Source organism: Lagenorhynchus albirostris, chromosome 6 (genome assembly GCF_949774975.1).
Source record: "Lagenorhynchus albirostris chromosome 6, mLagAlb1.1, whole genome shotgun sequence".
Taxonomy (NCBI): domain Eukaryota; kingdom Metazoa; phylum Chordata; class Mammalia; order Artiodactyla; family Delphinidae; genus Lagenorhynchus; species Lagenorhynchus albirostris.
In genome coordinates this window covers 39,079,311-39,091,269 of record NC_083100.1, presented here as the reverse complement: position 1 = coordinate 39,091,269, position 11,959 = coordinate 39,079,311, and positions in this window count along the sequence as shown.

Genomic DNA, 11,959 nt, shown 5'->3' with positions numbered 1-11,959 from the left:
CATAGTTCTGATAGTGGCTAAATTCTTCCAGAGTTCAGCTCCTTTCAGGAAGCTACCATTCCAAGCCTCCAGCTCTCACCAAGTTCTGAGAACGGGGTTCAATTTCTTTGACCCGTCAGGCCTAGGAATGGCAACGACTTCCTGTTATTAATCCTTAGGTGCATCCTCATCCCTGTTGGTTTCTTCTCTTAACCTTGCCCACACCTCTCCAAATGGTCTTTTCATAAGTTTTCTTCCATTTAATCCTTTTAAGCATGCCATCTGTTTTCTGTTGGGATCCTGACTAATACAATTTTACATTACCAGAATTAAAATTGCTGAAGAGTCAAGGTCTTCCTTGAGTACTCTGGCTTGGCACTCAGTTTTTATTTCACTGATTTTCAACTACTTGTCTATTGGAAGGGATATTTGAAACCTGGTATAATCCAAATTTAACAGTTCTGATGAAATGACCAGAATCTATGAATGTGTCTGGTTAAAATCAACAATAATCCTGAAGTTGTCTGATTAAATCAACAACCAACTCTCAAAATCTAATAGGGTTGAGTTAAATATAGTCATCATATGTTCTGAGTTATGGTTGTTAAAATTATCACCATGCTGTTGGCCTCATACCCAACTGTTTTCACTCTGCTCTCCTTTTTAAGCAATAACATCAAGGAGACAGGATGAAGGAAAACAGAATGAGCATCATATAAATGCAAAACTACTTAATTTAACAACTAGAAAATGCGCTAAGGTAGAGATAAGCTGACAGCTTTTCCCTCTTCTCTGCCCACAATCTGTAGTGGATTTTGCGGGGAGCTTCGTGCTCTTTGGATATCTGTATTTTTAAACCTCTGAAAGTTCTTCAACTGAAACTCAAAAAGCCTTATGTTTTAACTGATTTTAAAAATGAAAGAAGCAGTTCCAAGAGATTTTTCTTCTAAATACCTAATTTAAGAGTTCAAATTGCTATTCCTGAAAAATGCCATGTCACTCTAAACCTTCCACTATTGAGATGAATATATTAAAATATCCTTCAGCAAATATGATTTTACCACCTGCTTACTTTTTCAGACTAAATGAACACATAAGTAAATGTCACATCAAAATGTTATTTCCAAAAGTTTAATCCAGTCTGTTTGTTTCAGGTTAAAATATAAAACCTTTCACCCTTTCAAAAGGAAAACTACACTCAAAATCAGCATAAATGAAAGTATCAAGAGTTTTAAAATTACAAGTCAACAAAAGCAGCCAGAGAGAGACCTCTACTGTTTAAAAATAGTATGTAGAAAATGTAAATAGTCCTAGATGGGCTCATGCCCATTCTTTCAAGATCCCACTGCCTTTTTAATAACAGAGGTTCCTTTGGGGTGGGGGCGTGTAATTTCCAAACATCACTTTTATTAAGATAAAGTGAAACTTAAAACTTGACTACCAATAGGTTTTTAGTGGACGCTTTTCAGTTGTAAACTGGTCAATTTGGGCTTTGTGAAACAACAGCTATTCAGAAATACCACTGCAAATACGGTAAAGGCATATTTTAAATTTCAACACCACAGCACATGATTCAAAAGCAGGTCAAAGACTGATGTGGGCATCAAGAAAATAAGTTATTTTTGATTAATTAATGAATTAGGGTTTTGACATTTTCAGTTAGTAATCTACAACTCAATGTTACTTTTAATCTTCTTTCCACAATAAACTCTAACACTACCAAAGAAATTATGAAGCTTGAAAAAGAAAAGATTATAGTTTAGTGTCAAACCAAGAAGCTAAGCAAAATCTACCGGCTTAAAAGCAACTGTTTTCCATTCAGTACCAGGATGCTTAGGGGGCCTTTTCCATACAAATCTAGAGAGTTAGAGTTGTTTTCTAGCTAGCCCAGAATAATGCCCACACTTAACGTCTTCACATTCTGTTCTGGCATTAAAAAGGTCGACCATTGTTCATTCCTTTTGTTTACAGTTACCCTTAAATTCAATAAAGAGTTCTAAAAAGTATCTACTGCAACATATGTTACCGGTTCCCTTTGTCAGAAACACAGCAAGCCAAAACGCTGAGACATCCGAGGTTTGCAGCGAAGACAGGGCTTATTCACAAGGCAGCCAAGGAGAAGACAGACGAACAAATCTCAAATCTGGCTCCCGGAAGCCAAGGGGCTGGGGTACTTATGGGATAAGGAGTAACGCAGCAGGGCCGTCTGAGGCGTAGGGAGCGTGAGAAGCGTGGGGAGCGTGGGGAAAGGTGATTGGAAAAAGGTGTGGTAGGCGTGGAAATCACCCCTCTGCTCAGGTGTAACTAAGCTACAGGCCTCTAGTTTCAAAAATGCAGGCGCTTAACAGGATCTGAGGGTGGAGTTTTCAGCCCTCCGATGTCAAAAGGTCACCAAGCCATACTTGCATATGCCCAGTTGGAGGGTCAGAGAGCCTATGCAACCTTAACTAGCTCAGCCCCAGAGACACAGCTGACTCCAAGCTCCTGCAAAACAACTCCGGCAAACATCTTATTGTTTAGGCTCCATGTGGAGTGGAGGACCTGCAAGTCTTTTGTAGCAACAATTAAAAGCAAGCTTGATTAGTGGAGGCCAGTGAAATGGATTTGACTAATGATGATTCCCCACGGTTTCATATGCATCTTTTGTTACATGCCATGGGGATGTTTTCCTAAGAAGAAATTCCACTTGCCACTTACCAAACCCTTTCATGTGTGGTATGGTATGGCATGGTATCTTGTTTGAACTTTGTAATAACCTTAGAAAGGGGGAAAACTTGTTCTGATTCCTCCCCTTTGCATAAAAGAGAGAGAAGGTTTAGAAAAACCAAGTGATTTGCCCAAAGTCGCACCGCTAGGAAGGGGCTTATATTCCAACCCTAGAGCCCAAGTCCAAGGCAACTCCCCACCGAGCTTCCCCCCAGACAAACACAGCCACCATTAGCACACTGGGGACACTCTAGGGCTGTAATTTAAACTGCAGGCGCTCTGCTCCACTGTGTTTGGTTGTTATGACAACACCAAGTACGAACGGTTGGGAAGAGAACATATAAAAGTTTTCACCGAAAACGCTCAGTATCCCAGATCATAAGTGGGATGAAAGAAGCTGTACCCCGCGAGGCCACAACTGCAGAGTCCGGAAGACCTAGGCTTCCGTCACTTTCGAAATACAAGGGAAGCTTCGCAGCCGGACGAGCCTGGCGAGGAGCCAACCTCTCACCTGCCGGCTGCTCATGGCTGTGAGGACGCGCTGGAGGCACCCGGTGGCCCCTGGATCGCTCCTGCCCGGCGCCCCGAGGAACCGCTCGGACGAGAGATGCGGCGCCCGGGGACAAGGCAGTCTATGCTCCCTCAGCGCCGGGGCTGTCTAGCTTCCCGGCTGCGTTCGTTGCTAAGCAACAGGCCCGCGTAGGTTCCATTTCCGGTCATCTGTTGCTCCTGGGACAGCGCCCGGGAACTGGCAGTGCACTCCCGCGGGAGGCACTTTCCAGGGCGCTGGGTGGCGCCTGAGCCCGCGTGGTGCGTTAGCAGCGGGCGAGTAAATAGCTGAAGGCGGTGGGTGCTCTTCCTTCTGCCTTGAGGAGTAAATACCCTTGGATTACTGACCGGTCACTTTTGCACCCTCCTAACTTAGCTGGGTGCTGCGGGTCCCTGCCTTAACTCCTATTTTCCTATTTAACTTTATCTGTGCCTAGGAGGTCTCAGAGGACTAGTGGAATGAAATGATTGCAGATTTCATTGCTTATGGGGGCAAGTGGAATTAGGAGAACAAAGCATGCAGAGCTTGGAACCAGTAAGCACCTTTCTTCTATTTTCCTATGAGTTTCCAACTCACGTTCTTTTCTTGCCTTTTCCCACACACTAGAAAACTATCCTTTAGAAGAATACCGGAAAAAGAAACTTCAAGAATTCGTTTAAACCAACATTCCCGGATGGTCTACTGCATGAAGGGTGCTGTGCTAAGGGCTAGGCATACAAACCTGACCAAGATGCCATCCCTTTAGCACTGGCTAAGGGAGTATTCAAATAAGCAGTTAAAATGGTGCAGGCAACATGGGAAGGAGGATCCTCAGGAAGAACACAAAGCAGGAACTTCTTAATTTCTCCTGGAAGATGTGGAAGTGATGTGAGATCTGAAGGAAGAAGACATGGCTGGACAATGTTGAAAGCAAGCAGATTATATATATATAAAGGCCCTAGACAAGAGTGGATGGCTGATGCAAGAATTAAAAGTAGTTCTGAAAGTTTGAAGAGTTGATTTACGTAAAGGGAGTTAAAGAAAATCTAGAGATGAAGCTGAGGTGACATGCAGGTGCTATATCTTAAAGGACTCTTTAAAACATGGTGTAATAGGGAAGAACAAATCTGACTCCATTTTGGATCTGTTTCTTTTACTTTAACCTTAGTATTCTATTGTTTTCACTACAAGTTAAGAATGTTGCCTAGAGCCTGAAATATACAGGACAGCCCATTCTCAAGGCTCTGACCTTTAAAGGTATAACACTTTTCCATTCATAGAGAGAGAAAAAGTTGAAGAACAGAGAATAACATTTGTCTTGTCAGAGGTTTACAGGAACATCATGACCTGACCTACCTGGACAGCTGCAAGAACAAAGGATTCCAACACCAAGAAGTTGGCAACAACCAAATACACCCCCTCCCCTTTTACTATAAAAGAAGCCTGAATTCTAAGTTAGGTAAGACCGTTCTTTGGGACACTAGTCCACCATCTTCTCAGTCTGCTGGCTTTCCAAATAAAGTCACTATTTCTTGCCCCAACAACTTGTCTCTCTATTTATTGGCCTGTTGTTCTGCGAGCAGTATGAGCTTGGACTCGGTAACAATGGTATGGAGTTTAGACTTAAAGGGAAAATGATCTCCACTGAAAAGTGTTTTGTTCAGAAATTATAAGAGCCCATCCTAAAATTCACAGGGAATTTCAAGGGACCTAGAAGAGGCAAAACACTCTTGAAAAAGAACAAAGTTGAAGGACTCACAATTCCTGATATCAAAACTTAATACAAAGCTGCAGAATTAAAAACTGTCTTTTCAACAAATGGAGTTGGGAAAACTGGAGATCCACATGTAAAAGAATGAAATTGGCCTAACACCATATACAAAAATTAACTAAAAATGGATTAAGTCCTAAACGTAAGAGCTAAAACTATGAAACTTTTAGAAGAAAACATAAGGGAAAAGCTTCGTAACATTGGATTTGGCAATGATTTCTTGGATATGACACCAATTGCATAAGCAACAAAAGAAAAAATAGACAAATTGGACTTCATCAAAATTTAAAACCTTTGTTCATCAAAGAACAGTGAAAAGGTAGCCCACAGAATGGGAGCAAGTATTTTGCAAATTACATATCTGATAGGGATTAATATCCAGGATATATCGAGAATTCCTAAAACTCAACAGTAACAAACAATCTGATTTTTAAAAATGGCAAAGGACTCAATAAGACATTTTCCCAAAAAAGATATCCAAATGGCCTATGAGCATATGAAAAGATGCTCTACATCACTAATCATCAGGGATATGCAAATCAAAACCACAAGATACCATTTCACATCCACGAGAGTGGTTATTATTAAAAAGAGAAGCAATAAAAAGTGTTGATGAGGACATGGAAAAATTGGAACCCTCATACACTACCGATAGGAATGCAAAATGGTGCGGCCCTTATAGAAAACAATATTGCAGTTCCTTAAAAACTTAAAAATAGAGTTACCATATGATCCAGCAATTCTATTGCTGGTATTTGCCCAAAAGAACTGAAAGCAGGAACACAAACATATTTGTACATCCATGTTTATAGCAGCATTATGCACAACAACCAAAAGCTAGAAGAAACCCAATCACCCATCTAAGGATGAATGGATAAATAAAATACGGTAATACAATGGGAATTTTTTTCATAGTGTGCCTACTGGTATTTATTTATTTTTTAAAGTTATATAGGCATATGAAAAACGCTCAACATAGAACAAAATTTTACAAGAAATAAGTCTCCCACACCTGATCCATTTTTCACCTCCTCAGAGACAACCAGTGTTACTACTTTTTTTGGTAGACTCTAGAAATTTCCATACATAGACATATATAGCTATCCTATTTATATAAATGTTTGCATACTACACAATCCATTCCGTAATGTGCTTTTCCTATTCACAATATATCTCAGAGATGGATCCATGTCATGCACTCGTTCTTTTTGACACTGGACAGTGTTCCACAGCAGATTCTCCACAATTTCTCAACCAGTTCATTATTGATGGGTACCATGGGAATATTATTGAGCCTTAAAAAGAAAGGAAGTTCTGACACATGCTACACCATGGATGAACCATAAAGGCATTATGCTAACTAAAATTAGTCAGTCACAGAAGAACAAATACTGTATGACTCTACTCACATAAGGTACATAGTCAAATTCATATAAACAGTATGGTGGTTGTCAGGGGTTGTGGGTAGGGAGGAGTGAGATATTTTTCAAAGGGTACAGAGTTTCAGTTTTTGCAAGATGAAAAAATTCCAAAGATGAATGGCAGTGGTAGGTGCACAACAGTGTGAATGTACTTAATGCCACTGAACTGTACACTTAAAAATGGTTAAAATTGTAAACTTTATGTTATGTATATTTTACAGTTAAAAAATTTTAAATTCTTTTTTTAAAAGAGGAAAACTAAAGCCAAATAATGAGGAGGAAGAGGAAGAATGAAAGGATATTTCATTTTTTAATGATGCTTTATTAAACAATTGATTTGACAGAAATATTTGTTATATAAACTTAATTACTGAGAAGTTTCTTTTCTTCTTTCTTTCTTTCTTTTTTTTTTTTTTTGGCCGCACCGTATGGCATGCAGGATCTTAGTTCCCTGACCAGGGATCAAACCCGCGCCCCCTGCAGTGAAAGTCTTAACCATGGGACTATTATGAGAGTTCCGCAAGAGATGATGGTGGCTGGAACTGGGGTAGTGATGGAGGTAATAGAGATTCAAGAGATATTTAGGAGGTGGTTCCACTAGAATGTGGATGTTTAAAATGGAGAAATAAGGTTGAGGATCATTTTACTGCTTTGGATACCTGTATGAATGATAAGATAGAGAAAAGAGGAAGAGGAGTGGGCTTTAAAGAGAAAGCAATGAGTGTGGGACATGGCGACTGTGAGATAACTACAACACGTTAAGTGCATATATGGCCAGTAGGTATTGTACATAGCAGTCAAAGCTCAGAAGATAAACTCTGAGCTAAGGACATGGATTTGAGACTCATTAACATATAAGTGACATACAATCCATAAGCAGAGATGAGATGGCTCAGGGAGTATGTAGAACAAGAACAGAAGAGAATCTAGTATAAAGAACAAACAATATTTGAAAGTTAGACAGAAGGGAACTCTGGAAGGAGAACTGAAAAGTGGCCAGAGACAATTGGAAACTGAGAGTATAGACCCATGGAAACCAAAGAAAACAATATTTCAAGAAGGAGAATTTGGTCAACACGGTCAAATGCTTCGGAGCGGAGATTCAAAAGTATCCATTGGATAGAGCAATAAGGAAGTCACTGGTGAACGTGGCAAAGGGATTTCAGTACAATGAGGTAGGAGGATGTGGGCCCAGATACCAGAGGCTGGAGAATGAAGGGAGGGAGACTGCCAGTGTAGGCAAATCTTCAAAAAGTATGGGTTATGGACAAGAGGGATGGAGTGGGGATTGAGGGGAGTCATGGATACAAAGACCTTATTTTTCAAACAAGAGAGTTTTGCTTATGTTTATATGCAAATAGTAAGGGGGAGGATAGAGATGAAGGGAAAAGTTAAAAGGAGATAGGATTACTTCCAGATGAAGAGACACCCTGTAGGGACACTCACAAAAGGAGGAAGAAGGATGCATGGAGATGTGGGTGTTGAGAAGTTTGCTGGTGTGTAGTTGGGGGCATTTCCAAAAATTGAGTATCATTTTCTCTGTGATGTAGAAAGCGAAATCACCCACTAAGAACTAGAGAGAAGGTAGGAGTCAGGGGTTAAAGGAAAATTTGAGCAGAACCAAGAAGTTTTGAAATGACTACTTGGCAGAAAAGGAGAGAGAACAGAAGTGATCAAGGAAATTTAGGAAAGGCCTAGATGAAGTTGAAGCCTCTGAATTAGTGGTGACAGAAATCTACACTCCAAACATGTTCAACAGACCAGGCTCAGGTTCAGAGAAGACCAACACACAGCACACTCCCCAGGCCGGTATGACAGCAGGATAACTGATGGCTCACAGATAGACTAGAGAAAGAGGCAGACAGACCACTTTAGATTGGCAGGTGTCAGGTTTAATAAGCCAGGGAACTTACATACAAGACTTGTCTTGGGTACCTGCAAGATGCATACATCTCTGCACCCACCTGCCAGAATCTTCAAAGTTTATATGGAGGCATTAATGGAGTTCAGTCACATATATGGTCCAGATGGTCTCAACAACACATTGCTCTATAAGGCTGTCTCTCTGGAAACAGCTCCCACTGTGAGAACAGAGGAGTGTATACTCCAAGGACCGGGGAGGGAATGGGGAGCCTCTGATTGCCCGGGTCCACCTTGTGGATCCACCAGCAGTCACATCCTCTCAATGACCTCCAACAACAACAGAGCAAGAGAATGGGGCATCTGGTAGGAGTGAAGTTGAAATAAAGAATCTCAGAACCTAAAATCAGTAGAGGAAGAAAGGGCTGTTGAATGGGGTAGGTGGGGTCTTTGTGAGGGTAACACAATTGGAGGCTCTAACTATCAAAGCAGAAAGGATAAGAGTGAGGGTATTGACTCTGATTTCAGAAGTGGAGCAATTCCAGATGTTGACAAGGCACACAACTAGCTGTGGACATGGGTGACGAAAGTAAAGGACTTTGCCCAAGGAAATTCAAGGAACTAAGTTGCTAAGGCTATGGCTGTTCCCGTGTATGCTGAAGTAGTGGAGTGGAGAGGACAGCCATGAGCTAAAGTCCTCAATGAATGAAGCAGGAGAGAAGATGCTATGAGCCTAAAATTAGTAAGAATTTTTTACTAGAACACAGAGAATAAATGCTGAAGACCCCATCTCCTGAACTTGGAATGTGGAAGAATTGAAAATCCCACATAGAAACAGACCCTTCAGGGAGAGACAAACTTCAGTCAAAATCTGGAGCTAGGAGTAAGGTTCAGAGACTGAGGGGAAGAGGTAGAGTGCTTTCACAGCCCCAGGGCACAGTGAAAAGATCTGAAAGCCTGCAGAGTGCTGGAAGGTTGAGTCAACCAAAGAGAAGCAAAAAGCACCTAGAAAGTAAGACTCCGAGAAGCAAAAAAATGACCTTTAAGGGCTCACACCACTGGCAATAATCAGGAGATATAAAGCGGTGATTGGTTTAGTGACTGCCCTACATGCTGCCAAAAGAACTAGTCCCAACAGCTCCCAGGTGTTAGAAGAAATTAGGGCTCTTGGTAGAAAGCCAGCACCAACTGGATTGCTTCAGGAAGGGTACCTGTCCACATGAGCAGGCCAGCGAGAAACAGAAGGAGTCACAACAACAGTCTAGACAGAGATGAGCCTGAAACAGTCAGCCATTCACCCTTTCCCCATCTGTGAACTTTCCTTCTTCAGTATTCTGCTGTCCCGCTCTCTGCTCACCACAACCTCAAAAGCCATAATTGAAATAAACAAGCAGCAGGGTACTCTGACTTTCTACATTGTCTCCATTTCTAGCTCCCCTTGGGGTCAATTTCTCATTTGCAGAATCCTGTTTCTAAATTTGCCTTCTGTAGTGCACCTTGCCAGCATTATGGAAGGAAAAATAATTTTATAAAAATTGGCAAAGACAGTTCTTTTGTATTTGTCAGTTATTGTGATCCCTGTCAAGCAAGAGGAATATGGCTCCAGGGGCTGAATTCCCATTGTAATTCTCACAGCAGTCAGTAATGTCACCAACCATACTGCGGCTGAGATATAATCCCTGTCCTCACCACTCAGGTTAAGGCAGGCTCAAAAACCTGACAAGAATCAATATATTTCAAAAAATATTAGGAATGATTTTTTTTTTTTTCGGTACGCGGGCCTCTCACTGCTGTGGCCTCTCCCGTTGCGGAGCACAGGCTCCGGACACACAGGCCCAGCGGCCATGGCTCACCGGCCCAGCCGCTGCGCGGCATGTGGGATCCTCCCGGACAGGGGCACGAACCAGCGTCCCCTGCATCGGCAGGCGGACTCCCAACTACTGCGCTACCAGGGAAGCCCCAGAAATGAATTTTTGATTAGACATGTTGGACCACTGGATTGCTCAAGTTATAGAAAGACACTTTACTTCTCCTGCTATTTGTCTCCTTGAAAGACTGCATCATGCAATTACTTAGGGCTTAGTTTGGGTACCGTTATCTATATGCTTTTGACTTACTAATCTACAAATATGGAAATCCATTTTAAGAGAAACCACCTGGGAACAGAAACTGGTTACCTCAGTTAACCAAATATGAAAGACCACATGGAGAACAGAAATTGACTTGTTGATATTGTGGTTCCCCGAGTGTCAAGGTCAGTTGCATTTATGATCTTGTGTTTTCTTTGATGGTTTGGGTGTTTTTTGCTAAAATTTATTTTATTAGACACGAACCAAATGCTTCCTTAAGGACTGTATGCCCAAATTTGTGCTGAGCCTATGGGAATCTTTTATGAGAAGATATTTTATTTTCCTTTAAAATATATAAGCTTATGCTGCTGAGTTCCGACTTATGTTGTTATTTGTTACTACTCATTATTTTAGCTTCAGCTTTTGAAACTGTAGCATGTGTGAAAGGAAGGACTGTAAGTTACACATGTTCCTTTTGAGGCAGTGTGGTAGCTTTTTATGATTGTGGGGCATGGTATGAGGCTGAGAAAATTAAGTGTACAACTTAAAGCAGGGTCCAGGACACCGTGTTCTTTTCTCTGCCCATGACTTTCTCTCTTTGTGAACCTGTACTCATCCACATCTTCCTCATCTTGCTCAGTCAACAAATATTTCTTGAACACCAGCTGTGGGCCAGGCACTGTTCTAGGCATGGGAGAGACAGGGGGCAGCCAAGACCTCAGCTCTTGTTCTAGTAAAGAGAAAGAGAAAACTAGCAAGAAAAAAAAATAAGTATATTAATCAATTTTTATTTCAGATGATGAAAATGCAAGAAGAAAATGAAACAGGGTAATGGGAGACTGCAGTCAAGGAACTTCTTGTTGAGGAGGAAACATTTGAGCTGAGACTTGAATGACAAAAGGGAACCAGCTGTTCAAAGATGAGTTTCCCAGGAAATGGCCAAGCCCAAATGTGAGAATGAACTCGATACATTCAAGGGCCTGAAGAAGGCCAGGAACACAGTGAGGAAGGATCTTATTTTAAATGGGCGGAGAAACTATGAACTGAAATGGAGCGGGAGTGGAAGCGGGAAGGCCAGTTAGGAGCCTCTTGGGGTAGGTCAGGGAAGTAACAACAGTGGCTTGAACTTGGGGAAAGTAATGGAGATGGACAGAAGGGGACAAATCAGGGATATATTTTGGAGAAAAACCCGATAGGACTTGCTGATGGACTAAATGTAAGGAATGAGAATAGGGTAAAATGACTGTTAGGGTTTTTTGTCTGAGCTACTTGGTAGGTGGTAGTACTTTTAACTGAAACGCAAAGCGGGGTTTGGGGGCACATGCTGGAAGGTGCAAGAAAATAAAAAAACTTGGTTTTCAAACATGTCAAGTTTGAGATGCCTGTTAGATGTCCAAGTGAGATGTTGAGGAGACTGAAAGCTATACAACCCTGGCTATAACTCTGGTCAAGGAACAGATTAGAAGTTCAGCCGTAGACAGACGGTAACTGAAGCCATGAGGTTAGACAAAATCAAGTAAGACAGAGTAAGTAGAAACAAAAAGAAAGGTGGTCCAAGGATCAATCCCCAAGCCTCTCATATTCTCTTTCTAGAAACTAGAAATTTAAAAATTACGTACTTTGT